Source organism: Oryx dammah, unplaced genomic scaffold (genome assembly GCF_014754425.2).
Source record: "Oryx dammah isolate SB20612 unplaced genomic scaffold, SCBI_Odam_1.1 HiC_scaffold_4, whole genome shotgun sequence".
In the NCBI taxonomy this organism is placed as follows: Eukaryota; Metazoa; Chordata; class Mammalia; order Artiodactyla; family Bovidae; genus Oryx; species Oryx dammah.
The window spans coordinates 26089023-26114653 of record NW_024070188.1 but is presented as its reverse complement, the minus strand read 5'-3'; the positions used below and the strand labels follow the sequence as shown (position 1 = coordinate 26114653).

Here is a 25631-nt window from a genome sequence, read left to right as displayed (position 1 = left end):
GGAGACTGAGAATCAGAACGGTTTGTAGGCATCATAACACCTCTGATGGTGGAGAAGGAGGATGTAGCCCTGTTACATTCTGCTGTTCAACTCTGTTATCAGAGACAGAAATAATATTTAGGATGTAGATATTTAGACTTGCATTCCTTATCCCCATGGATTAGCAAGACACTTCCTCTGTTCTCCTTTCATCGACTCAAATCATATTCACTCTTTCGAGAAAGTGTATTGAGTGTCTCTCATGAACCGCCCTGGCGAAGAGAATAGACAGGCAAGGTATGTGGTACCTGGAAGATTAAAATCTACAGGGCCAGCTGGGTGGGTGGATATTTAAGAGGCTCCCTGGGCTACGGTGAAGAGTTCAACTATTCCAGCTCAAGAGGACAATACTGAAGGGTGTTACCCAGCAATGTGTTCTCACAAGGACTTTAAAAAAAGCTCACTCAGCAGTGGGATTGGAAGCCAGCAACATAGGAGGGCAGAGCGGCAGGCTTATCAGAACAGTCTGGCCAAAAGAGGACAGTATGAAACAGACAGACAAATGTGATCTCTGACTAGGGTGACTTGCGGTGGTTTAGTTGCTCAATTGCGTCCAACTCTTTGCAACCCCATGGACTGTAGCCCACCAGGCTCCTCTCTTCGTGGGATTTCCCAGGCAAGAATACTGGAGTGGGTTGCCATATCCTTCTCCAGGGGATCTTCCTGACCCAGGGATTGAACCTAGGTCTTCTGCACTGTAGGTGGTCTCCTGCACTGCAGGGAGACTCTTCACTGACTGAACCACCAGGAAGCCTGGGTGACCTTAGGTCCTGGCTTATCTGTGAAAGCATTAGATTATACCCATTGCCCCTGCAGCCCATCAGATGAAGCTTTGTCCAGATGTTTCATTTGTTTAAACCAAGGACTGTTATTAAGAGTTGCATTAAAAGGCACCAAGATTGGGTTAGGTACTTTCCACTTTGGTGGCACAGTGGTAAAGAATCCACCTGCCTTTGCAGGAGACCCAGAAGATACAGGTTCAATCCTTGGGTCAGGAAGATCCCCTGAACTAGGAAATGGCAACTCACTCCAGTATTCTTGCCTGGAAAATCCCATGGACAGAAGAGCCTGGCAGGCTGCAATCCATGGGGTCACAAAGAATCAGATGTGACTGAGCCTCCACTTTGCTCTTCCAGCTTCGGCCATGGTCTTGCCTACTAGTGATGGGACAATTGCATGGGGAAGAGAATTTTCATCCTACCACGTGATTAAGTCGGAATGGTAACCAATGACAATCCATCTGTTTTCCTGTCCTTTTCCAGTCTTGGCTGCGGTAAATACCTCTCTTTCGAGGAAAACAGGTAGGATGCTCACCAATAAAATAAAGAGCACTGGACATGAGCAGCCAGAGCAGCTAACACCTTACATTCTCCCCTGGCAGACCCCTCCACACACCGGATGCACTGGCCAGCTGTGCTAACCCACGCTGCGGCCAGAGATGCACAAAACACTGGGCAGAAGCGTCCATGGGAAACAGAAAATTACAGGTTAGGTGTACGGGAAATATTTGCAGGAAAACAGACCTTTTCAAAAATGATGTGAATGTGCTCATGACAGTGTTTTTGTCATTTATTGATTGCTATTCTATTTTACTTTGCAATATCCCCTTCAGCAACAATGGGCTGAAAAAGAAAAAAAAAATGAAAAATTACATTTTTGCTTTTTTAGGAAAGTTGATGATGAATGTGAACCCGCACAAAATGTTCTCTGGTATTATCTAGCATGGGAGCCTCACTGATATTATTCACTCTGTAAATCTGTATATACTAATACAATATACTGATGCTAAGGAAGCATCAGTAGCTACTGCAAATATTAACATAACAGTTACTGTAATAAGACTGTGCCCAAGGATGACAATTTAACACAGACGGCTATGGAAGGCTCACTGATAGCACTCTAGGAAGCATGACTTTTCCTTTGGATCAAATGACTGCTATTCTATGTTGATTCTGCTTATTTTTGAGTTCAGTTTTTTTTGGTGCACTTTGGAAAAGTGAAGTGATATCTTTAATCTATTGGTTTCATTAGCAGAAGAAAAAAACATACAAATGATTCCAGTTGTAAGTTAGTATTAACAGGTGTTTTAAACAGAAAATCCATTAATTTCAATTATGGTTTTATTTTTTTCCCCCATCTATTTCCTGGGATCAAAATAAAGCTTGCGAAAGTTCATTCTGTCACAGGTGGAATACCTCATGCTAGTGTGAATACAACTGTTAATTGGTCAAAAGTTTAACACAAGATGAAGTTGTTTTTGCAGAATACAAATTTTGTGATGCTATAAATAATTGTCCTTACTAAATCAAGAAACCTATGGGCAGAAAGTTATTTGAAGTGGGTATGGCATACACCTAATTCATAACTGCATTCAACAAGTGGCTATATCCTAACAAACTGCAATTGCTACATCTACAGAGTCTCTTGCAAACAGAAAAACTGAACTATGAAATTTTTGTGATCAAGTGTTTTTGTGAATACAAAAAACACTGCGGCATTGTAAGTACACATCTTCTATTTTGCTGCCTGTCACCATCAACTAGGGTTTAGAAATGTTTGAGAAATGATTCTCTAAATCAGCCTGAGTGTGTTGTGATGGTATGTGGATGAATGCTGTGAAGTTGGGGTGTGTTCTGTTCCAAAACAGTTGGAAATCTTTGCTCAAAGTAGGGAATGAAGTGCCAAAACATTTCAGATTTTAGAAAGTGTTTAACCAAGTGCAGTTACTGAAAACAAGGCTTACAAATAGGAAGATGTTAAAATTTATCCCAACAAGAGCAAAGGAAGGCACTAACCACATCAGAGAAGTCAGTGTCCAAGTTTTAATTCTAAAATAGGGTTACAGATGTTTTGGAGCATCTAAACTTGTGGCAATATTTTGATGATGTTCCTGGTTTTAATCAGATACATTTATATTCTGTGCTACAATGGAGTGAAATTAGGAATGATCTATAATTTTGTGTCATCTAAATGTGATAAAGCATTTAAAAGTACCATAGAGGAATTTATTTTCATGAGTTTTGCCTTATAACAAATATTTATTGATGATAAGAATCCTGAACGGGGATAAAAGACTTGTGAAAATATTTGGGCTAAATATGTACACATTTCAGTAGGGGGGCGGAAATGCTATTTTGAGAAAAGCCTCTATTTAGCAGAATTTGCTCTGAGCTTACGCGCATCTGTAGAAAATGCTATTTTCTGTTAAAAATATTATGTATACGTAGATGCCAATTGAAGACAGCAACAGTTTTAAATATTAACTATAAAACACAACTTTAAAGGATATTGCCAGGCCCTTCTCCAGGAAATCTTTCTGACCCAGGGATCAAACCCATGTCTCCTGCACTGGCAAGCATATTCTTTACCACTGTGCCACCTGGGAAGCCCCATGTACCAAGAATAGTTACCGTCTTACGTTCTTTTAGTTGTTTATATAAACGGTATAAAAAGTTTTTTTTCTTGTATAACATCTGGGACATGTTTTTAATTTTTAAAAATTCTATTTTGAGATTTTGAAGGGAACTATTTCACAGGTCAAAAATATTATGGAAATGGTATCAGTTAATCAACATTTTTTTAAGTGCTATAATTTAAACTATTTTAGTGACTCCTGTTAAAAAGTGGCTATAGTTCCCCATCTCTTGCTCCCTTGGCTATGCCTGACAGATGAGGGAAATGTGAGACGTATTTATATGTTACCATAATTTTCGAGTAGGAAAATACATAAGCAGCATCTTAACAGGCAACTTCCCACCTCACTCCGCCCCACCAAACATATGCTTTTTAAAGCGAGACTAAAGCTTTCCCTTCCAAAATTACTAGGCATTTCAAGAAACAGCAGGTTTTAACACATCTTCTTAAATGCAGCATCATCCTCTTATGAATGTCAAAGAGAGATTAAAATGTATTTAAAAAGAGCTGACTGGTACCCTCCCCCCGCCTCATTTGAGTGTTCTGATAACTACTTATGAATTATACTTGGAAATGAATCCCTTTATAAACTCATGCTTTATTTAGTACATGGGATTGAATAAAAATGAAGAGCTTCTCCCATTATAGTCAGTCAGAGAGTGTAATTTCCAGTATTCACCTTGATACCTTTAAGATATGAAGGGTCACTCCCAGTAAAAATGATCTTCTAGTCTCCAGCATCACAGCCGAGTTCATGAGAGAAAAGCCTGAAATTCTAATACTTTCCACTGACCTGACTCCATGGCAACCGAGGACCCTGGGAAGAAGTGTCACTAGTTAAACCATAGAAAGTCCAAATCTTCACTAAAACTTTGGAATACGCAGTGGACAACTCTGATTGTCCTTGAGAGCACGGATCTTTCCACTTCTTGCCCAGAATGAACCAAGTACAGGTAAGCCACAATTTATACAAAGGGAAAAGTATACTACAAGAATACAAGTAGGCGAATTTCCCACCATCACCATTGTTACCACCATCACCACCATCGTCCTGGTAAAACACAGCTCAAATGCAATATGCAAGGTTTGAAATTTATAATTACTACCCAGCTGTGCACATTTTTCATAGCTGATTTCAACTTGATCATGACCACTGCATTTCTGCCTACCATAGGGAAAAAAAACCCATCTTGCTACTGCAAGACAACTTGCCCTTCAGATTTAAAAATTTTGCTCCTTCAGGGCAATTAGTCAAATTGAGCTCATCTCAGATTGCCTCTCAGGGCTGTGTTCCTTCCCTCTCCCTCCTTCCCCGAGGGGCTGATTACAGACCCCCACATGATGGGGTGAGGACCTGGTTCCGCCCTGCCCTCCAAGCCCTCCCTGGCCTCCCTGGGATGTCTCACCCCTTTGTTCTGTATTTGGCTGGTTCTGCTGACGTGATTGGTGGAAATCTGCTGCCCCAATCCCAGCCAGTCCTCAGCAGTGGGAATGACCCAGTTTATTCTGTGCCCTCTTCGTCCTGACCCTGGGATGACCCCGCCCAGCTCTCACAGCACCTCCACAGCTGTCCAAGGATTGTTGGGATTTCTCCCACGCCACGTATAAGCTTTGGGAAACAGGGGGAAGGCATATCAGCTCAGGGCTGTTTTTGCCTAAATGTGCCCCAGGGCAGGGTCCACTCCACTGGGGCTTCCTTCCGGAGTTCCAGGTAGGGGTGCAGGGTACACGTGCTCTCTCCCTGCAGATTCTCCTGGAGCGGAGGATGTTGAGTCTCCTCCAAACCTCTGCCACCTCCATCCTCCAACCCAGGAAAGCATTTCCTCCTGCTGGTAGCCTCTCTGTACAATACACGCCACCTCTTCTGAGACCCAGCTCCTCGGCATCCACAAATCATTTTCTGCTAACAAAGCTTGCCTCTCTTGAACGAAGGCCTGGGCTAACTCTGGTCGCTGAAACAGGCTTCAAGGTCCTGTTTTGGAAGTCAGAAACTGAACAATGTCTTCTTTGTCTTAGGCCATACTCTGTCCTCCCCCTGAAGTAATGGAATCCTTCGGCTCATTGGGGGAGACTCCCAGGGCAACAAGAATTAAAAGGAAGGGAAAGTAAATTGAATACCAGTTCAAAATATTATCCCCACTAAGCCGGCTGGTCATAATGCAAGGTCTCAGGGGTCCCAGAACACTCATCCAGGATTTGTTAAAAGTGCAATGGACTGACATGCCATTTCTCTGGAGACACCATTTATACATAATTTGAAGCAAGGGCAGAAAGGGGACTATGACTTTTATTTTCTTGAATTCTTTATATAAGAATTATTGTCCTTACTCTCTATTCTACTGTTGAATAGATCCATTCAACAGGAAGCCACCTGGTTCAGCATCATTCAGAACTCTTCACCTCCTAGGTTTCTTCTTCCCAGGGTGAGAAGGCCCTTGCGTCTCCTCCATATCCACTGCGTTCACCCATCCCTAAAACCCTGGACCCTTTCTTGCCTTATCCATCATCCCTGTTCCAGCTGACTCCCCTATCCAGCCATTACCTTCTCTGGGTGCTCAGTCATGTCTAACTCTTTGCAACCCCATGGATTGTAGCTCTCCAGGCTCCTTTGTCCATGAAAATTTCCAGGCAAGAATACTGGAGCAGGTTGCCATTTCCTACTGCAGGCGATCTTCCTGACCCAGGGATGGAACCCATGTCTTCTGCATCACCTCCTTTGGCAGGCAGATTCTTTACCATGACCACCACCTGGGAAGCCCTTTCAGCTAATTCAACTGACACTTTCTTTAATCTCTTAGAGCGTCCTCCTCATTTGACTATTCAAACGAACTCTAGGTCACCACAGGTCAGATTTTCCATTCCCAAGTGACAAGTACTACTAAGCAGTCATAAAAATTGGGCTAAAAGGACCCGTTAAAAACACAAATTCCAAGGGGGCTTCCCTACTTCTCTGCAATACTTTTTAATCTATTAACACATTATTCTATATTTTCCTGGCTGTTTGGTTTTTTTCTGTATTCTCCAAGTCTCCTCCCATCTCCAAATCTTCCAACCTTGGATGATGGCTCAGCCTTCAATTTTACTGAAAAGTTTTTCAGGACACTCCATGCTTTTGAACTTCTTTTCGCATAAACAATTTCACTGTTAGCTTCACCCCTCTTGCAGCAATAGTTTAAAATCACACACATAAAGTACGGTCCTATTCTTTTGTAGGCATTCAAACTTGCAATATCTTTCTTATCTTTCTCCTCCCAGGTTACTGCTAATAGTTGTCCCTATGAGGGCTATGGTGGGTTGAATGGTGGCCTCCAAAATATGTCCACCTGAAACCTGGGAATGTGACCTTATATGGGAAAACGGTCTTTGAGATGTAATTAAGGTAAGGATCTCTAGATGAGATCATCCTGCATTAGGGTGGAACCTAAACCAGTGACAAGTGTCCTATTTACAAGAGAAGGCCACATAAAGACACAGAGAGGAGAAGCTATGTGAAGATGAATGTAAAAAGTGTACTAATGGGTCTGCAGGCCAAAGAAGGTCAAGGGTTGCTGGCAGCCACAGGAAGCTAGGAAAGAGGCGTGGGACTCAGAGTCTTCCTTGGAGTCTCCATAAAGAACCAACCCTGCTGACACCTTAATTTCAAGACCTCTGGCCCCCAGAACTGTGAAAAGAAACGTTCTAGTGTTTTAAGTCACCTGGTACATGGTCATTTGTTATGGCAGCCACAGGAAATTAATACAAGGGCTCCTTCTCTGCTTAATGGTCCTTTCTAGCGGATCATTTCTGCATGTTCTGGCTCAGGGGAGCATAAGCAAAGTTCCTCCCACAGCAACCGTTCTGTATCTCAAGTGCATGGGCGCCTTGCTGTGGGGGCGGAGGCTGGGGTCTTTCACCCCTGGAAACGACCTCTGTCACAAGCCCGGATGTGAGATCAAGGGAGGGCGCTGGGCCTCTCCTTGGGCCACTCTAAATGGGAGACTTTTCTCCCTGTGGCATAGGTGGGCTGAGGTACAGTCAGACAGCGTTTGGGGCTGCAGGTTCCCAAGCACCAAACCGCCTTGCACTGCACTCAGCTGTAAACTGACCAGGGGGGCGTCCCTGGTGGTGACTGCTGTTGTTCAGTCACTCAGTCATGTTCGACTCTTTGCGACCCCATGGACTGCAGCACGCCAGGCCTCCCTGTCCTTCACCATCTCCCAAAGCTTACTCAAACTCATGCGCATTAAGTCAGTGATGCCATCCAACCATCCTGTCCTCTGTCATCCCCTTCTCCTCCTGTCTTCAATCTTTCCCAGCATCAGGATCTTTTCTAATGAGTCGGCTCTTCACAAAGTACTGGAGCTTCAGCTTCAGCATTAGTCCTTCCAAGGAATATTTAGCATTGATTTCCTTTAGGACTGGCTGGTTTGATCTCCCTGGAGTCCAAGGGACTCTCAAGAGTCTTCTCCAACACCACAGTTCTCTGGTGGCTCAGCAGTAAAGAATCCACCTGCAATGCAGGAGACGCAGGTTTGATCCCTGGGTTGGGAAGATCCCCTGGAGGAGGGATTGACAGCCCACTCCAGTATTCTTGCCTGGAGAATCCCATGGACAGAGAAGCCTGGTGGGCTACAGTCCATGGGGTCGCAATGAGTCGGACACAACCATAGCAACTGAGCACACATACATGCATAAAGTGACCCAAACCTCCCAGGAGCTACTGACACCCACAGAGGTATGTGGTTCTTCTCCTAACACTGTAGTCCTTGTAGGTTCTTAAATCACACCTCATCAGCCTTCACTGAGCAGTTCTCACCCTCATAAAGAACTACCTCCAACTCTCAGCAGTTTGAAATCAAGCATCTGTTGAAATAATAACCATAAGACACTGAGAATTATATGGTCAACCACACTCCTATGAAAAGAAGGGTGTGGCATGGCGTACTATCTGTGCTTTGGCCCTAACCTGCTAACAGAATTAGAAGCTGGGATCATTGCATCTTCACCTAGGTGGGTAACATAAAAGATGGAACCTAAAACATTACGTGCAACCAAATTCTGGATTCTAACACAGGACGCTGAGGATCTACAGATGCATTGGATGTGATGTGTTCTCTGCAAGAAGAAAATTTACTCAAGACGCATCTCCTTCCAGAAGTCCTGAGAACACCCGTAAGACCTACCAGACTTGAAGCACAGAATCAAAATCATCAAGCACTTAATAAATGCACAGTTCTGTGCAGTGTTTCACGGCACAAAGCAAATTAAATGAGGTGTGCTTTCAGCCTTCTAGAAGCTTGCTTCTGAAAATAGACAATATTGACACTGACATGTACCAGAGTGACTAAACATGAACAAGCTGGATAAATACACGAAGTGGTGGCATTACCGGCTCGCCAAGGGGAAAGTACACTTTGTTAGTGGTGTGTGATCCCTGACGTTTAAGGTGGTGGTTGTGGCGGTGGGGAGGCGGGCAGGAAAAGCTCTGAAATCATAGACGGTGCATAGTGAAGGAAGGGGAAAAAAGTTCACTGCCGCTTTCCAAAGACCATAATGGCATTTCGAACAACAGTGAAGCAGGAGGTCTGCCCCTTCCCCTCTTTGCTGCAGCAGTGGTCTGTAGCCACAGAATGTGTTTTTAAGGCTCTCCCTCGGATACATTAAACCTGGCACCCAGGTGAGGGCTAGCCGGGGGAAGCCATTAATGAAGAATCACAGAGAGCTTTTCACAGGGAGCTGAGAAGATTCTTAATGCGGGGCTGACAAACATTGCCTGTTGTGCTGGTGTGTCTTATATTACAGAAATGACTCAAGCGATCGCTCCCCGCAACCACGGAAAAACATGTTGTAAGGCTTATTGTCAATCACTCTTTTGAAGGATATACAGAGGCTGTGGTTGGGATACAGTGTTAAATCATTATTCTGTAGGACCTAAAGTCTAAGATGGAACCCTCCTTCCCAGCTGAAGAGATTCTTCAGCTATGCCAAGTGAACAAAATGAATGCATGGGAAGATGGCGCTCGCGTAGCCATTGCTGGGTTTCATGCAGCCCCACACTTTCAGGCCCAGCCCTGTAGTCCATTCTGCCACTCTTTCCTCTTCTATCACTCACTGTCATATTTTTCCAGTTTCCTCCAGATTTTGAAACATTCTGCATTTTCCCCTGGTTTTGGACGTCACTAGGCACTGCTGGTAACATCCTATATATATATATATATATTTTTTTTTTTAGTGAAAATCCTGTTGATGAAAACCTGATGACAGAGGGCAAGGAAGTAACTGTTTTCCTGACCATCCTCAATTTTTAACAAAAAGCTAAAGATTATGGACAAAAGAGCTTTAAACACACACCATTCTCAGAAGACAATGGTGGTTCCTAAAACAGTATAGCACAGTCCCAAACTGAAGTCACATGGGTCCATAGAGAGTGAAGCTGATGCCATCAGACACTACAGAAGCTCAATATCCAAGAAGATGCCAGCAGATGGCCAGGAAACTGGCTGCAGATTCCAGTGCCCTGCCCCCAGAGTCTATCTGAATAGACACCTGCTGAGCATCTGCACTATGAATGACTGTGCTACAAGCTGCTGCTGCTGCTAAGTCGCTTCAGTCGTGTCCGACTCTGTGCGACCCCATAGACGGCAGCCCACCAGGCTCCCCCCTCCCTGGGATTCTCCAGGCAAGAACACTGGGATGGGTTGCCATTTCCTTCTCCAATGCATGAAAGTGAAAAGTGAAAGTGACCCCATGGACTGCAGCCTACCAGGCTCCTCTGCCCATGGGATTTTCCAGGCAAGAGTACTGGAGTGGGGTGCCATTGTCTTCTCCAGCTACAAGCTACAGGAGGACCAAAAAACCCCATCACATGAGGTCATGGTATGTTGAGAAGACAGGACCCATATACACAGATTTCCGCAAGACCTGGACTCTAGTCTAAACTAAAGGAGGAACTGGATGTTCGGACCGTGGGCAAGGCGCAAAAATTCTCTGCTCCTTGGATTCCTCACATCAGGAACATATCCTCAACTAGAAAGCTAGGACGAAGCAGCTGGAATCATTATTTGCAAACCACAGGAGAGTGAAGGACATATCAAGAGAATATTGATCAGGCAAAGGTGCACACAAAATAAAGCCACAGAACTGGCATTTTCAAGCAGGAAACAGTGATAAAAGATACAGAAAGACAGAGTGTGACAACTCAGGGCCTTTATCTGAAAATGATGAGGGGCTGTTTATATTTCTAGGAGGTCAGACAATAAACTAGACAAGAAAAAAAGTGAACCCCTCCAAACTCTGAGAGCAAACGAGAGAAACCTTGAACATAAGTTAGTGTTTTTTAAATATCCTTGCGTGCATGTGCAACATATCACACGATTTCTGGAATAAAATTGAAACTGAAATAAAAATCAAATTTTACACGTGACAACATTTTAAATTGTTATTGCTTCCAAACAGATACTACAATGTGTGGCAATGAAGGAACTCACTGGTGTTTATTTGCCTTTTCAGTAGAATTTAAATTGGGCAGAATTTCATAGAAATATAGATTCAGTAACTTTTTCTGAGGATTTGAAGAAGGAAAGGTTGGGAAAAGCGCCCTGGGCTTTGTTGTGGGAAAGGCGATCTGACTCATTTTTAATTTTCCATTAAAGCCCTACTTTTCAGTATAAAGCAGATGGAATCCTTATACAACTCCATGAAAAGCCTACTATTTTTGGGTACCTCAAAGATGGAAGCTCTGAAGAAAATGAAAGTGTTTGCATCAGATGAAATCCCACCAGCACATTCAAAAGGAGCAGGTACTTAGGAATCTTAAAAACACAAGGTAAGAGATCTTTCTGTGGTGGATTTCTGATCCCCAGCCTCCCTGGGCTCACTTCCCTCTGCCTCTGATGGATGATTTTCTACCCCTTCAGTAGCCAGCTCCCACCACTGTGGCTCACAGTCACTCTGCTTCTTCGTTCCTTGTCTTTGAGAAGCTGCCTCCCTGATGGGTTCCATCCTCAGGGCAATTCTCACATATAGAAAAGATGTCAGGGTTAACTCCGCTCACCCCATATCTACTGAGTCAGAACTGGGCCTGGAACAATGCATTCTCTAAGATCGTCAGAGAACAGTCATGCAACCATGGCCCCAAAGCCCTCTCCTTATCATGAGATAAGCCCTGGGTTGACGTTTCCTGTTTGTCTCCCTGCCAGGGTGGATGGAAGAAAGAAGAGGGCCTATCTTCACTGTGTATGAGCTCTGAAGTACTGGGCTAGGAGGTGGTGGGCGCTGCCTGTAGCCTCACAGTTTGTAATCTCATTGGAGAGATGGAACAAATTTAGCATTAAGAACATTGGTTCTGGATCAGACTGACTGCCTGGGTTCAGAGCCCAGCTCTCCTTACTAGTTGTGTGACCCTGGCCAAATCACTACACCTCCAGGCCTCAGTTTCCCTATCTTTTAAATGGGAATAATAACAGTACATCATGAAATCGTGCTGGATGTTGAGCTGGCAAGTCAACCACAAATAAAACACAGTCTGACTTCCAAAGAGCTCCCAAGTCAGGAAAAAAAGCCAGTATCTTCCTACTGTCCAACCCAGCTGACCCACTCTGCTTTATAAGTCAGGCTGTGACAAGGGTGATGACGAGGTGGTAATCAAGTGCCATGGAGCCCCAAAACAGGACCAAGAGGGGCTTCCCAGAAAGTAAGTCTTCATGAAGTCATCAGAAGAAGCGGGGCTTCCCTGAGGGCAAAGGTACTTTTCCTGTCCCCCAAAACCTAACACAGAAGTAACACAGAAGTAACTGCAAGGCAAAAGCAACAAGGTTTGGTACACAGGAAACAAAGAACAGTTTTGAAGCAAAAGCAGGTGTGAATTTAGGAGCCAGACAGACCTGGCTTCTCTAGTAATTAGCTGTGTGACAATGGGCAAATTACTTTTCTGAGCCTCAATCTTCCCATTTGACCAATGCGGGTAATACCTGCCTCGTCTAGTTGTGATGACTAAGTAAATTACTGCATGTAAAGCATTTCAGGCCTCCGGGATTCAATAACAAAGTCAGGTATGATTATTATTCTGGTGTATTTAGGGAGGGGTGAGTGGTGGTGAGGTGCTGTGTGCTTTTTTATACTATCACAGAGATAGGAATACAGATCAGAAAAACACAGTTCTCAGAAAAGGCCTTCTGAATTGAAATTAGCAATGGGCTAAAACTTTCCCACATCTTATTTTTCCCTCCCTCAAACTTACAGTTAATGGGTGCTCAATACACATTTGCTCAAACCAACGGGTGCTGCCTGAGGACACAGGGGGGACAGGGCGGAACAGGTAATGATGACCTCTGCACCCGAGAGCTCCTGAATCTGTTTCACGCCCTGAGCGAAGCACGACGCGGGTCATTCAGGAAGCAGGCCAAGACGGATGGGAAAACATTCTCATCCAAATATTACAACTCAGACTCTTACAAACGCTGTTAAAGTTTCATGAGTCAGTAAGCATTATCTTTTCTTCCCACGTTTTTATTAGACCATAAATCCATTCAATTTATACTCTTCCAGGATTGCTACGTTCTAATCAAGTCCAGAGTGCCACTTATTTGGAAGCTGTCTGAACTTCATGTCACCCAAGTCCATTTGGATAATACTGTTCAGGCTTATGTGTTTTAGTAGCTAAAAATTAGATCTGCTCAACTAGAATCACTGGAAAAAAAATTATATTTCTCTAAATAACCCAAATCACCCTTTTTTCATAGGAACCAAGTGCATGAAATTCATAACTCGCGGGGTTTTTTCCTACTCTGGAGTTTATTTTACCTTCAGAAAGTCACGGTGACTTCTACAGTCAAACTCAAGGGACACACCCGCACATTGTAGATAGGGTAAAATTCTGGTTATCTGACTAAAACAAAGACATTCTTTTATAGGGCTAACTTCAAAGCACTTTTATGTTTTCTATTCTCAACAATAGAAAGGCTTTGCATTTCTTAAGAAGACTTACTAAAACTGCCATCATACTATTTCAACTAATTTCCTATGTTTTCCAATAATTCTCGACTCAGAACTGACAATCACTCAAATCTTTCTAAAATGTTCAAAATCTCCTTTTCTGTACACAATACATTTTCATCCCTTCCCTAAGGGATATATATGAGATGTACATGAGTTGTGTGTATTATAGATATACATATGTGTATGTATAGATATATATATCTATATATGTATTAACAGCAGCATACACATTGCTTTTCTATATGTGGGATACTAAGTGCTTTACATGGATCAACTCACTGACCCCTCTCAACAAGCCTCTGAAGTAGGAACTCATTTTAAAGGTGAAGACAGGGAGGCACAAATAGATTAGGTAACTGGGCCTAGCTAGAAGGGGTTGCACCCGGCCCACATGCCTCACCGGGGCTGAGAGGGTTGAAACCTGGCTTTAAGTGATGACTTCGCCATCTTGGACAAGTCAGTCAGCCACTCTGCATTCTCATTTTTCCTCACAAGTGACATGGGCGAGCCGGACTACATGATCTCTAAGTCCCTTATGGTTCTATGTTCTCTGGGATTTGCTACATGTTTCTACCTTGGTCTGGGGAGCAGCAGAGTTTTCGATTTCTATAGTCACACTGCTCTGGCTGGATACAACACCCAACTGCACTTTTCATTCTCAATCCTGCTTAACGTCCGGGGCACAGGCCTCCCCTCCTGTGGATCAGGGCCCCCTCCCTCCTTGGCCAGCCCAATCCTCTGGCTGCACCTCTCTCACTCAGGGCCTGGACACCTCTGCTCCCCCGGCTCTCTCTCAGCCTTGTTTGCTCTTCCATTCAACACATTCTTCCTCACTGATACTGTCCATATCCACAGCTCCCAGTATTTTGTAATACACTGCTAATAGATTTATATATGATTTATATCTTACACCTCAATCCAGACCCATCTATTCAACTGCCTACAAGATACCTTGACCTGAAAGTCCAAAGTGTCCATGATAAAAGTCATCATTAAAATACCCGCTCCCTGTTCTTACTGCACTGCTTGTCTGCAGGTCTTTCTTCACCTACTCTCAAGGATCCCCTCTTCTGCCTCTCCGCAGCCCCACAAGATACTGTCTTACCCTCTCTAATCCTGTCTCTCTTGTTCCATCCCCAATTCTGTGCAGCACTCCATCTATGGCTCATCTGAGTTTCCATAACTACCTTAGCTACATAGATGTTGACCTCCTCTGGTCAACAGCCCATACTGCGGCCAAACAGATCATAAAACAAATCAGACCAGCAGCATCTCTACTTGCAACTCTTAAACAGCATTTCTGGATAAAGTACTTTTAAGAACGTTCTCAATTTTCCCACCAGTCTCATCTTCTCCCTCTACCACCCCCACCCACTCTAAATTACTTGCAGTTACCTAAAAAGTCAGGCTTCCCTGATAGCTCAGTTGGTAAAGAATCTGCCTGCAATGCAGGAGACCCCAGTTTGATTCCTGGGTTGGGAAGAACCCCTGGAGAAGGGACAGGCTACCCACTCCAGTATTCTTGGGCTTACCTGGTGGCTCAGCTGGTAAAGAATCCGCCTGCAATGTGGGGGACCTGGGTTCGATCCCTGGGTTGGGAAGATCCCCTGGAGAAGGGAAAGCCTACCCGCTACAGCATTCTGGCCTGGAGAATTCCTTGGGATTGCAAAGAGTCGGACATGACTGACTTTCACTTTCTCTTTCCTAAAGTCTGTGCATCTGCATCCTCGGCTTCTCCTTCCAGGCCAATAGCCTTCACACAACACTCAAATGGCCAGTTCCTCCTCTGGCTTTCTCTGCCTGGCCACCCCAATTTACCACCTTGCTGTGGAGTTCATGCTGCCTTGTAGACCCAGAATCACGGCAGTTATCACTGTGGTCAGAGCCTTCCTCAGGCAGTTCCTTAGGCAGGATTACAACTCTTTGTTCCTGAGGCATCTAGTTCAATGTCTGGCAAATGGTAGATACAAAGAATGAATGTTGCTTGATGAGTAAATATGTAGGACGATTCACAAACTCTTATAGACCTATCTGTGGGCCACAGAAGGATCCATCCTAAAATAGAGAGTCACACTGGGTAAAAGTAGTTCCAGAATCAACATGCTTTGCTTTCCCATTTTTAGATTTTTTTTTTTTTAATTTCCTAGGTTAGCACGAGGGTCTAAAATGGAAAGAATGGCAATAGGAATTGACATTTTATTTTTTATTTAAACATAAAGTTATGTTTCCCAACAACCAAAAGAATCCACTTCCAAAGTATTTATGCCACCCTCCTTTATGGCATGTAACACATTTTAATCAATATCATCATTATGTCCATATGTATTATCTTGCATATTGCCTCGTGGCTAAGAGCAAAGGCTCTGAGACCAAACTAACTGGACCTGAATCCTGACTCTACTGCTTACCAGTCGTGTATGATCTTGAGTCAGTTATTTAACCTCCTTTGCTTCACTTTCCATATGTAAAATGGAGATTATAAGCAAAACTACTTCATATAAAAACAACCCTAAAGTATAGTTAGGCTTCCAGGTGGCTCAGTGATAAAGAATCTACCTGCCAATGCAGGAGACACAGGTTCACTCCCTGGTTTGGGAAGATCCCCTGGAGGAGGAAATAGCAACCTGCTCCAGTATTCTTGCCTGGAAAATCTCATCGACAGAGGAGCCTAGCAGGCTACAGTCCAGGGGGTTGCAAGACAGTTGGACACAACTTAGCGACTAAACAACAGCAGCAATAGTTGATTTACGATATTATATTAGTTTCAGCTGTTCATACCATTATTAAGATTAGAGCTTAAACAGTGCTTGGCATATAGTAAATGCTCAATAAAACTAGCTATTATGTATTATTTTTATCTCCTCTAGCAGACTAAGCTCCCAAACAGCAAGGACAGCAGAAGTATTCATTTTCACAGTCCTATCTTCCAGTGCCTTGCACACAATAAGATATTGGGCTAACGTCTACAGAACTGATGAATATAATGAACTTTTTATAGCATACACACAGGGCGAAAAAAAAAAAAAAAAACTGGAGAAGGAAATGGCAACCCACTCCAGTATTCTTGCTTGGGAAATTCCATGGAGAGAGGAGCCTGGTGGGCTGGTCTGTGGGGTCCCAAAGAGTCGGGCACGATTTAGTGACATACCACAACATAGCAAAAGTATGTGCATTACTAAGTCTGATGACTAGTATGGACAGAATTGCTCCTGGGGAGGCCTGTGGACAACAGGGGCTATCCAAAACACTAGTGATTCACCTGGCTCTGGGAACTCACTTAATCCCGCGGAAGATGCAGGGCTCACAGTCACCCACCCACTCAAGACATCTGCGGGCTGGAGGGGACCCTGTCAGGACTGAAGAGCTGGGCAAGTGAAGCTCTCTTCCCACGAACATGGCCTGGGGCAAAAAAATCTCTCCTCTAGAGTCTCTTTCATTTCCTCTTCCAAATAGAGAAGGTAGGACTGTGATTTCTAAAGACTCTCCTGGCCATTCAGGAAGTCTATAAAATAAGCAGATAACAATTCAGGCCAACAAAGGTGGTACTGGAGAGCCACATCAAAGTCAGTACCATGGCCATCAGATCACTGTATTACAGGGAATAACTGGGTGGGAAGTGGCTACTAGAATCAACAAAAAACCAAGGTTTTTGGAAACGTTTAAAAGGTCTGAACTTGTAAAACCAAAAGTCTGGCAATAGCAAAAGAATGAAGGCAATAATGGGTAAAGGCTCTAGGTTTCCATTTAATTCTCATCAACCTACAAAGTCCTTGAAGGCAACGACTATGCCTTGTTGAGCAGCACCACATAGCAAAGTTGGGTGTGTGTGTGCTTTGACTTTTTTGCGACCCATGGACTATAGCCCACCAGGCTCCTCTGTTCAAGGAATTTTCCTGGCAAGAATACTGGAGTGGGTTGCCATTTCCTTCTCCAGGGGATCTTCCCAACCCAGGGTCTGAACCGAGGTTCAATCTCTTGTCTTCTGCAATGGCAGGCAGATTCTTTCCCACTCATACCACCTGAGTTGTGGCATATAGCAAAGTTGCTGGCCCCAAACACATATCTTCTTGACTTTTTTTCTAGTCATATGATGACTATTTCCCAGGATCCCTTGCAATTTAATGTGGCCATTTAACTATCCCTCAAGTAAAGGATGCAAGCAGAAGTGATGTATGTCATTTCCAGGCCAGGGTAATTAAAAAGTGGGTGCATCCCCTCTACTCTCTCTTTGTGCTTCTGCCAGCTGAAAGCAGATTACAATGGAGCGCCAAGGCATCGTGGAATTTGGAGCCCAGAATCACTGCATGGAGGAAAGTCACCCACTGATCAGAAATACCCATTTTGAACTATTACATGAGGAATAATAAACATCTATTACTTTTGAGTCATTATATTTTTGCAGGCCTATTTGTTATAGCTGCTAATATTAGCCTAATTAAGCCAGGTGCTTAGCACATACCAAAGACCTAACACATTTGTTGAAACAAGACCAGGTTCCTTCTTTCAATGTGTTGATCAACTAATGATGGAAATAGACACGTGCCAACCATAACGCCAGCTGCTGAAGTGTGAAAACAAAATTGGAGGCATGAGGATTTGCTTGAAGGGGAAAGGAGAAAGCATCCCAGAGTAGAAGACTTTTGAGCTGGGCCCTAGGTTTAACAGAACCCAAGCAAATCAGATGGGGTTAGATTTCAGACCCAGGAGAAAGCAGAGAATAAAAGCACAGAAAGCAGAATATGCATTTGTTCACATTCAACCTCACCACTCTCTTGAACTCGGTCAACAGAGTGTGAGCTTATTGTGCACTTTCTTTCCTGGGTTTGGCCAAACAAACAACGCTTTGTTTTTTTGTTTTGAGCACTACCCTCATTAACCCTTTTGCTTTTTTTAAAATATAAAATGTTCCAAGATGAATGTCCTTAGAAAGTGCAGAAGTAAATGTTTAATGAACCATAACAATTCTTCTCTAATAAAATTCTTGAAGAACTTGAGACAGTTCTATTACTTATAACAGTCAAAGAGCCATGCTCTTAGGAATCAATGGGTTCAACCTAAGTTTTGACATTATTGATTAAGCATGTAACAGTCACTGGCTTACAGAATGGAACATTAAGCCCCCAGATTTACATTTACATTTCCTTTTCAAGAGGAACATCAAGCAGATGGTTTAAGAGATCAGGCAAGATTCTCTACCTTCTTCGCTCATAGCCAAGTGCCTCCAACACCTGAGACAGTTAACAAAACCACTTCCTCCAAAAATCTGGGTCCCTTCGTCTGAAAGCACAGGACCCGAGGGGCAGAGGGGCAGGGACTTGGGAGAAAGAGCACAAAGGGTGGAAAGTACGGCAGTGGCTTGGCGGTGAGAGGAAGGAAGTGGCTGTCTGAAGGGTACCCTGAAGCAGGGAAGAGAGACACAGTCCCCAGTGGTCTTCCAAATACCGACTTACTGCTGCGTTAGCAATGTCCCCAGGAGCTTCTTTAAATACAAGGGTGAAACAACCATCACCGGGCGGACAAGACTTCATTTCAAATGACTTCAGTCCTCCTTAGACTTGAGAGAAGCAAGTTAGCCTGCCTCACTCCTAGCAAACATCAATATAACTCTCTTTTGGAAACAAAATTCTCCCTCTCCCATACCCATGTATCCTACCCCCTACCATGAAAGGGAGTTAAAACTGGGCAAGGGAGGGTGCTACCCTGAGAGTAAAGCAACTCTTCAGACAGCTGAAATCAATTCCCCCTTCAATCTAAGAAGTACTGCAGCCACCAGTCAACACTACCGGTCCATGAATACAGCAAAACGCCAGCACCTGCCACCCTGCATCTGGGGCCTTTTATTTTTTGGTAAATGTGGCAGGAAAGACTCTCAGAGAGAAGATCAACTGCTTTATCTGAGCAAAAGGGAAGCCCCAGGGAAGAGAAACAAGAAGCATCTCGCCCATCCTTGGGCACTTTATGCGTCTCCTCTCTGTGCACTGAAAGGGCTCTTTGTGTCACACACACACATACACACACACACCCGGCGAGTCTGTGTGATTTATTGGTGGGAGGAGGGGCAAGAAGGGTGATTTTATTATCCCTCTTCTCACTCAGTCCCAGCAAATCTCCGCCGAGGCCCAAGCCTGGTGGCCTCTTTCTGGCTCAGTCCCCTCCGCCTGTGGCCGCAGAGATAAGAGGGGAGGCGACCAAACAAAAACAGTCATCGATCTAGGGAAGTAGAGAGGAAATCCAGAGAGCTGAGAAGGAAGAGAAAGGAGCCTGAGGGAGCAGGAGGGGTGGAGGGGTCAGAGGAAGAGGAGCCAAGGCTCCAGCACGGGGGACTGGGGAAGGGTGGGTGGTGGCACAGGAAGAGTCGAGGGGAGGATGGGGGAAGTGCAGGGAGGTGCCAGAAATAAGCTGGAGGATGCGATGGGAAAGGCGACGGCCACAGGCGGAGGAGGCCGAGAGGTGGAGGAGTGGGGCAGGGGTGGAGTGGGCTGGGGAGGGAAGCAGCACGGGGCATCAATTATTAAGTGATTACATCATCCCTGACATTAAAACAACACACACAGCCCGGGTCCCCGCGGGGGGCCCCGAAAAGAGGGCGGAGGCGGAGTCTGGGCCAGCCTAGCCACCCCCCAAGCCAATTCCTATTCACACCCTGAGGAAATGGACCCCCCCAGCCCTGCGCTACCTCGGGGCTGCAGCCCGCAGAGGTGTCCTCCGGAGCGACCACAGGAAGACTCCAAGCGAGGCCAACTCCCTGGCAGCCCCGCGGGGAGCCCCAGAGGCGACGATGGCCAAGAGACTGCAGCGCCGGGCCCCGCGGCGGGGGCGGCGCTGCGCTGGGCGCCCGCGGCCCGCATCTCCGCAGCATCCCCGCGGCCCCGCGGCGCATCCCCGGCCGCTTACCTGCGCTGCGCTCAGGCTCCGGAGCCCATTCACATGGTCCACTCCCCGCCTCCTCCGGCGCGGCCGAAGCGGCTCCGGTGGTTGCTCGGCGGGCCCGGGAGCCGGTGGGCCTTCTGAGAGTGCCCAGGGGGCGGCGCCGGGTGTCCCCGGCCCGGCGACCGGATCCCTCCCAGGCGCGGGCGGCGGCTTTGTGTGCGCCTGGGGAGCCCTCGGTGCGCGGGGTGAAGCGCCGCGCGCCCGGGCGGTGATGGACGCGCGGCTCCGAGGGCAGCCTCTCCTCTGCTCCCTCGGCCGGTTGGCGGGCGGGTCTCGGCGGCCTTCGGCTCGCAGCGACCCCTCCTCCTCTCCCGCGGCAGCCCCCTCCCCGCCGGCTCCGCTCCTGACAGATGGCGCAACTGCAACGACGCGCCGCCGCTGCCGCGGCTGCTCCGAGCTACTCGCGTTGATGCTCCAGCCCCTCCAGCCTCAGCGGGGAGTGAGGGAGGGCGGGAGCCCCCGCGAGAGTGGCAGGCTCCACTGTCCAATCAACGAGCCCCTCGGGAGCAGCGGGCGGCGACCATTGGTGGTTGGAGCGGGGGCGGGGCGGCGATGGGTGGGGCCACCGAGTGGGCAGAGCGTTCCGGTGGCATTGGGCATCCTGGCGTGCTTGTGGTGTAAGGGTGTGAGAGGGGATACTAGATTGGAGGAGTTGTGCGTGTGTGTTTTTTAAGGTTTACGTGGACTTGAGGTAGTGGGTTAGGCTAAGGAAAGAAGAGGAGAGTGTGAGCTGCAGTTTCTGCTTTGGAGAAGGTTGCAGCCGCTACTGCAGAAAGGCATCTGCCATTCCCTCAAAACCATGGGAACCTGCCTTGAGAAAGGGCTATCTTTCCCTTCTGTTGTCTTTTAATCTGAAGGTGGGAGGATAAATTGGGAAACTGTTAGGATGAATAAATTGTTATCTCTGATCAAACCGAAGAATGCGGAGCAAGGGAGAATCCCATCACAGAAACCTGGAAAAAAGAGAAACCTGGAAACGCACAGTTAATATTATTAGCAATTATAAGGAGGGGGAGGAAGAAAAGGAAGGGGATAAAACGGAATAAATTAGGATGAACTGATAGTCTTCTGATATATGTATATATATACAAGCAAAGTCTGCAGGAAGTAGGGAAATACGAGTAGGGGGTGGAGAGGGCAAGCGACTACTAAGTAATCTGCAATCAAAGAATGGGTATTTGTTTGTATAGTTTTTTCCAAAAACATGTTTAATTGTAGCCATTGCTTGTCTTTGGTTTCTCATGAATTCAGCCTTCTCCTGGTTTTTTTCCTTCTCTAAATCTGAGCTTTTCCTTGATGAAATAATAGCTGGTTTAATATACAACTGGGAGTGCATCAGTCTTTATTTCCTATCCAGCATTTCTATGGCAGGATGTAACTTCATTAAAAAAAAGCAAACACTTCAGCTTCCTGATTTTCTTTATAGGTGATTCCTGTTTACTGAAAGTTCTGCTCTAGGGCATGCTCAGATTCATTCTTCTTATAATGATTTTGGCAAGAATCCTACACTGCCCCCTCAGCAAAATATAGCACTCTGAGAAATATAAGTGAATTGGCATCTGCTTCTGTGTTCAAAATCTATAATATTACCTTTCCTGCCCACTAAGTTTTGACTGTAGTTTTCAAATACCAGTCACTTTTTCTGCCTTTTTTCTTTTTGATACATAGTACTTTTTTTTTTAAATTAAAATAAGATATTTATATGGAAACTTCCCCCTGAGAAATCTGTGCAATATTAGGTGGGGAGGGGGTTGTTTGTTTGTTTTTAATTAATTTTTATTGGTGTATAGTTAATTTACAATGTCTTACTTTCTGCTGTACAGCAAAGTGAATGAGTTATACATATACATATATCCACTGTTCTAGATTCTATTCCCATATAGGTCATTACAGAGTACTGAGCAGAGTTCCCTATGCTATACAGTAGGTACACAATACTTTTTAAAGTTGCTAACATTTGTTAAACAATCCTCATTTTACAAATGAGGAAACTGAGGACAAGAGAAATTAAAAACTAAATTTAAAGTGATTGTATACTGTGATTACTGGGTTTCTTTCTTCCTTAAATAAAATACTGAGTGAAATCATATTTAAATTATGTGTTGATAATTCATTTCATAATCCCAAGAAATGGAACCACAACTAGGACTAGAAGATTTCCATACGAGAGAACACCAGCTTCATCTAGCCAAGAATTGTTTATCTCAAGAGAAGAGGCTCCTCTTTCTCAGTACTAGCCTGCCATGGCTGTCCTAGGTTTCTATGGATTGGAATGGAGAGGCAATTGTCTAGAGCAATGATGCTGAAGCTGAAGCTCCAATATTTTGGCCACCTTATACAAAGAGTCGACTTATTGGAAAAGACTCTGATGCTGGGAAAGATTGAAGGCAAAAGGAGAAGGAGTGGCAGAGAGTGAGATGGTTAGATAGCATCACCAACTCTATGGACATGAATTTGAACAAACTCTGGGAGATAGTGGAGGACAGAGGAGACTGGTGTGCTGCAGTCCATGGGGTCGCAGAGTCAGACACAACTTAGCAACTGAACAACAGCAACAAATGATTCTAAACCTTAGCATGCATCAAAATTACCAGAAGGGATTTGTTAAAATACTGATTGGTGACCTCCACCCCCAGAGGGTCTGATTCAGTAGACTTGGAATGGAGCCCAAGAATTTGCATTTCTAACAGTTCCCAGCTGATGCTGACGCTCCTGGTCTGGGTACCAGGCCTTGAAAACCACTGATCTAGATCCAGGCTGTCCAATGTGGTAACCAAAAGCCACACCTGGCTCTTACACACTTGAAATGTACTTGAAGTTTTGATATGTGACTAGTGCAAATTTAAATGTCCTGTAAAAGAAAAGACACATTGGATTTTAAAGATTTAGCATAAAAAATATAAAACATCTAAATGATTTTTATATTATTCACATGTGAAGATGATAATAGTCTGAATATATTGTGCTAAATAAAATATATTATTAAAGTTAATTTCACTTATTTCTTTTAACTTTTTAATGTGTCTACTAGAGAATTTAAAATAGCATATGTGGCTCACATTACATTTCTACTGGACAGCACTAGTCTGGATTATTTCTGATTCCAACTCCACACTGCATACTGTTGACAGCACCTTGATGGGACAAATCACTTACCTTTTCTGGCCCTTAGTGTTCTTATATGTAAAATGGAGACAGAGTAAGGCTGATCTGAAGCATGCTACTTGTTTGAAGACTAAATGGACATGAAAGGGTACCTTCCTCCTTTTTGAAGATAATGTCATGTACTCTCAGAAAAACCACTCTTGAGATAGAGCCCTCCTTGGAATTCCATGTGAGGTTCAATTTATCTTACATGAAATCTGGAGTAGGTGGGGTGAGGCATCTCATTGTTTATGGTTTCTTCAAGAGGAGTCACTTTTTTAGCGTCTATAACTCTAATAGCTCCTTGATCTAATTAGGGAACAAAATGAAGAGACAATGCAATTAAGATGACAGATTAACCTGCTCCCATCAAGACTTCATCCTGTTTTTGTAATTCTTTCCTTGCCTACTTTTCTATCTGTTGCCCTTCTTAAAAGTGGATTTAAATGGATTTGGCTTCCTAGGAGGATTAGCTAATGGTCTGAACAAGTATATAGAGTACTGTGAAAGATTTGGATGCTACTCCCCATTTTGATCTACTGTGCAGGTCTCGACACACACCTTGATTAAAGATCCGTGGCCCTGCCCCTAGCCTTCATGAGATAAGCCACATTGTCCTCTAAGCCCCCATTCTGTTTTCTTAGTGAAGTGAAGTCACTCAGTTGTGTCCGACTCTTTGTGACCCAGTGGACTGTACCCACCAGGCTCCTCCATCCATGGGATTCTCCAGGCAAGAATACTGGAGTGGGTTGCCATTTCCTTCTCCACTGACAGCTTAAAATACACAAACTAGAATGTAGACATTGTTCTAGAAATTCTCTTTGATTCAATGGGTACTGGTTATTTTTCTCTATTTCTTTCAATTTTCCTCTTCCTATCTGGGCTTTGTTTTGTCTCAACTGAATTTCTTATTCTCTTGTTTGTAAAGTAACATTTTCCTTCTTTTAAATTTTATTTAGTTGAAATATTTTCTTGCTTGATAATTACATTTCAGTTTTAATCTCTTAAATGTTAACTCAACAGCCACATATACAGCAAGGGTAAGAAGCCTTAATATAGAATGCTGACACATCCATAGGCAGCAAAAATGAATACTTCGATTGAAAACACATGAAAAGTAAGTGCATCCACAAAGTGAAAGTGAAAGTGTCCCAGTCCTGTCCAGCTCTTTGCGACCCCATGGACTCTACAGTCCATGGAGTTCTCTAGGCCAGATTACTGGGAGTGGATAGCCTTTTCCTTCTCCAGGGAGTCTTCCCACCCCAGGGATTGAACCCAGGTCTCCCGAATTGCAGGTGGATTGTTTCCCAGCTGAGCCACAAGGGAAGCCCAAGAATACTGGAGTGGGTAGCCTGTCCCTTCCCCAGCAGATCTTCCTGACCCAGGAATTGAACCAGGGTCTCCTGCATTGCAGGCAGATTCTTTACCAACTCTCAGGGTATCAGTACTATCAGGGATCAGTAAACATGAAAAGAGATATAACACTGCTTGTAACCAAAGCAGTGCAAAGATACAGTTTTCTCAATGACCTAGTTGGCCAAAGACATAAAGGATGTAGGGAAGTGGATACCCACACTGCCAGAGAAGATGTTAATGGGTATTATATCACTTCTAGAGGACAACTTAGTGACATTTATGAAAAGCCCTTTAGGGAAGGAGAGGATGGAACAAATTGAGAGAGCAGCATGGAAACATATACATTACCATATGTAAAATAGACAGCCGGTGGGAACTTGCTGTGTGAAACAGGAAGCTCCACCCAGTGCTCTGTGACAACCTACAGGGTGGGATGGGGTGGAAGACGGAAGGGAGGTTCAAGAGGGAGGGGATATATGTATACTTGAGGCTGATTCATGTTGATGTATGGCAGAAGCCAGCACAATGTTGTAAAGCAATTATCCTCCAATAAAAAAATTTTTAAGAAGTATATACCTTTGTTATAGCAATTCTCCTTCTGGAAAGAATGGAACAAGTTTGCAAAGATATACCTATGTTGTGAGTAATTGGAATATTGTTTATAATGATGAAAAAATCAAGATGTCTGTTAATAAGGGATTTGGTGTATAAACTACACTATAATAGAACACTGCATAGACATGAAAATGATAATGATGCCACTTATTTATGTG

The 25631-nt window shown here is 44.4% G+C and overlaps 1 protein-coding gene across 3 annotated transcripts in view; it reads right to left on the bottom strand.

Moving 5' to 3' along the window:
* FYN (FYN proto-oncogene, Src family tyrosine kinase) overlaps window positions 1-20769 on the bottom strand; it is a 219229-nt gene extending 198460 nt beyond the window's left edge. Inside the window, exon 1 of one of the 3 annotated variants that reach the window (XM_040238472.1) lies at window positions 20323-20769. The gene's annotated coding sequence lies outside the window, so the exon portion shown is untranslated. The remainder of the gene's footprint in view (window positions 1-20322) is intronic. The other 2 variants (XM_040238475.1, XM_040238474.1) reach the window with 2 other exon arrangements.
* Between the last annotated feature and the right edge of the window lie 4862 nt (window positions 20770-25631).